We start from the raw sequence: 4242 nt of genomic DNA, 5'->3' as shown, positions 1-4242 counted from the left end.
TGTACTGTATACTTGTCGCCACCTATAGAAGATTCAAATCGCGCTAAATGTTATGCATGAAAGCACGTGGTAACCACAGGTCATCAGGGGTTACTAGGTTGTAAAATGCTACGGAAGCTGTTGAAGATCTCGGTTTTGGGATAACTTTTGGTTTGTCGATGCATATCACTATAAAATGCAAAGTGATACATGCATTAGCTCAAGTACTAGTCACATTTTCATTTCTTTTAAAAGTTTGAACTGTTTCGGGTGGTATCCTAAAAATTCCCACAATCAGCGCCCCTTCCACCCCATTAGTTGCTATAATTTATGTCTATGAGTAAGTGTACACGCACAGTTGTGCTAATACCTACTTTTAATTTGTGTGCGAGGTTTAAAAGGTGGTGTAGACCTGCACACTTCTCCGTACCCCTGGATTCGCGACTCCCCTTCTCTCAACTTCCCCTATGTAACCCCCTCCTTCCTGTCCAGCCACACTCACACACATATTTTCCTTCCTAATCTATGATTACCTTCATTTAATTAACTCTCTTTGTTGAACGCCTCAGAGTTAATCTTCACAGTCCTTTAATTCTAGGAGCGCCTATTGCAGTCATTTTAGCTCTCTTTGTTATATTTAGTCGTATATCATTCTGTCTCTTTTGAACGTGTCTCTATATAGTCCGTATTCGCTTCAGTCCAGTGGCGGAGCGTCCATATAGTCAGGGGGCGGATGCCCCCCCCCCCCCCCCCCTCACGGACTCAAATGGACTGCTGGCGCTCTTTTCAGCTATTTACTTATTCGCGATTATTGACTTTTTTATTGCGCTCTCATCTACTATTGACATTTGTCACCTTTTGTTGGTGTAATTTTCTGACAAAATGGCGATGACACCATTTATTCTTCGTTTATCTGCAAATTAGCAAGGCCCGGAAAGGGTCATTTCCGGCGATCTAGGGAGTATCATTACTCAAAAAAATTGTGTACGCTCCGCGCCAACCTGTGGTGGCGCTCCGCTTAGAAAGTGTCGAAAGCGCCCCTATACAGAACATTCTCGCCCCCCCCCCATGACCAATACCCCTAGCTCCGCCACTGCTTCAGTCCCCCTCTGAGGAAGATCCTATAGGATAAGAGAAGTCAGGACCTTCCAGGCTAACTGTTTTATATTCTGTTAAATGCATTTGTCGTGAATCGACGGTCCGTAAACTACGTGACGAGACTCAAAAGTGGATCGCGAAACATTTTTCGGTGGTTCGAAACAATTTTCCAGAGGCATCGAAAATTGATCTTGAGTTTTAGGAGCGTGCGGACGAAGAGCGATTTATTTAGTGCATATTGTTCAAGGCAGTTTTCAAGCATTCTCTGAGCCGATTGTGAGGGTAGGGAGGGGGGTGTAGTGGATCCTGGCTAAATTCCTCATGGAAGATCCTTTGTCATGAGCCTAATTGTTTTCGGACAGCTGATATAATTGATCTCGATGTGTGACTGTAGGCAGCATATTAGTGTTAGTATTCAGCGTCCAACAAAGAAAAGGAAATTTGAGGTCACAAATGTTTCCGCTACTTTGGTTTTTAAGATAGGCCTATTCACCTTTTAAAATGCTCAATGGTCTGGAACGTAAGCTCCTGCAGTCTAGACCTAAAAGTTCATTCGAACAGGGGCACCTGCACGTGAAAAGGGCAGGGAGGGGGCGAAATATATTTGGTGAGCAGAATCTTGTGTAGCACGTTCTGTGTAGTCTCTGGCTGCCCGCCGCGCACGGGCAGCGTGGGGCCGGTGCTAAGCCCCGGTAGGTGTCAGGGACGAAAATTTGTTTTAATACTTCTAACAACAAAACTAAAAGTTTCCTGCAAAAGGAGACACAAACCCTACCATCTTTATTGGTCTGTAATAGAGATAAGTATCATAAACAACTTTCCTAAAAGAACAAAACAAATCCTATTCTTTTGATTGATATCACAAACAAGGCTGGAGACTTGGTCAAGGCTAAATATGACATCATCCTGCCACTTATAATTCATTTTTGTATAGTTTTATCTATTTATTACATGGAAGGTGATTTAACATATAAAACATTTGAAACATTATTTTTGGGTTAAATATGGATATAATTCCGAGCAAACAACCAAAAGAGTTACCCCTCCTTATGCTTACCTCGGTATGTGCACTATACAAGGAAAAGAAATCTCTTAGGTCCAAATCAAATTCGTGTCGGTTAACGATTCAATAAGAGAAGGGATTTAAGATAGTTGGGTTCTGCGCCCGGGACACTAGCTGCAGGGCTAACTGTCACCGAGTTTTAAACACGTTGATGGTAGAACTTTATTGTATAATGATAGCACTGAAACGAAGAACGAAATCTCCAAGAAAATCTACAAGTTTTTTATCAGTGGCGTACACAGGATTTCAAGGAGGGGGTTACATGCACGGGAAAAAAACACGCGTTTAAATCGCCGTTTTCGGTCTGTAATTGCGACGTAAATTCCGAGTTCCAGCCTGTTTCCGTTACGTTTCCACTCCTGAAACTAGTGATTAAGGTAAGCTTACGACCCAACTTAAACGCGTGAGTTTTCCGCGTTCGCGATGACTTATTTACCGAGTACGCGGTGACCGTAAACGCCAAGTGTCATCCAAATACGGTGAAGCTCACTTAATCGTGCGGTTTCAGGGAAGGGTAATCTTTACGTTTCCGGTCACAATTACAACAGATTCGCTACCTTAAACATGACCGTTAATCTGGAGTTTAAGTTTGAATCCAGCAGTAAACTTCTTGCATTGATCATCGTAAACGCCATGATTACACCAATATATACGGAGAAACGTGGTCATCGTAAACACATTACTTACGACCAATACAGGGGCTGGGCTTATTCGCCACGTTTAGGGAGTCTTAATCGGGTTGATTAGGCTGAGAAATACACGGACCACCTCTATCAAATATTACATTTGATTTAAAGAAAATTAAAAATAATAAACATAAAATCACACTCGTTTGATTTTCCACTTTTTTATTTATATATTTGCACCTCATATCGCATCGTAAACGTTTATTTGTTATTTTTACACTTATACAAAAATTATGTAAATGAACGAAATACCACTTCTAATGTGTAAATACATCTAAATGCAACTCAATATTGCTTTACATCATAGTGTTGAATATTCAGCTTTTTGAATACAAAGTTTAAACCTCGAGAAGCCATTTTCCTTTTCAAATTTCAAAACATGCATTATTGTCCGGAGAATGTTTTTTTGATGCCCAAATATTACTCTACTTACATTGTGGCAATTATATACACATGCAACGATTTTAATGCCAGGTGAAAGAAGGAAAAAAACAAGTAAATATGGAATGTTTCTATTTTTAGTTACTAGTTTGCAAATCAAAACCTCTGAAAACCAGCTAACCACTTGAAGTAACTTAACATATATCAGCAGTTAAATTGAACCAAACAAATTTATGTTTAAAATTCGGTGTGTTTATCCTCAGATGATATAAACGCCTAGGCACTTCTTCCATGATGGTTATCGGCCCCTCGACCCCCCCCCCCCCACCCAAGCCCGGAAACGGTACCAGCGTCTTTTATGTGGAACGAACTTGACACAGAACACCACTTCCTGCCTCATTTCGTAGCACGCTTAATATTTTGTTGCTGCTTTAAATTTTATTTTAATTAACATATATTTTGATATAAAATGCAATGATAGCCCAAACAAGATCTCTAAATTTTTTCCCTGAAAGTCTGGAATTAACCATGCATGAATAATGAAAGACAAACGTACAAGTACAACAACATTTCGACGACAAATTATTAGATCTATGCTCTATAGCTATGTCTTATTTTAAAATATGATTTACTAAATGATTCATTAAAAATTAATAGAATCATGCTTTTTTCTTGACTTTTGTTCCCTGAAAATATTTTAAGGATAACTTAATCCTTAACATTTAATCCCTTGATGGAATATATTAGCTGTGAAGGGACATTAAAAAAAAGGCTTCCATTAAAGCAAAAGACTAACAAGGAAATAATAATTAATCTGACATCTATTATTATGGGCATATTCTTTCTTCCTTGTTGCATTTATCTCAGGCAGGATTTCGTTTTAAAGGTATCATGTAATTACACCAAATGTTAAATTAGAGAAAACTCTTCTTTATTATACAAAATCGTCCACTGCAACTTGTTTGTATCCGAAACAACGGCGTTTGCTGTTTGTTCCTGGTGCCTCATTAATCAACAAATGCTCAGGACAGGATT

This window comes from Apostichopus japonicus, chromosome 20 (assembly GCF_037975245.1).
Source record: "Apostichopus japonicus isolate 1M-3 chromosome 20, ASM3797524v1, whole genome shotgun sequence".
Lineage (NCBI taxonomy): Eukaryota > Metazoa > Echinodermata > Holothuroidea > Aspidochirotida > Stichopodidae > Apostichopus > Apostichopus japonicus.
Note: the sequence above shows the minus strand (reverse complement) of the source record.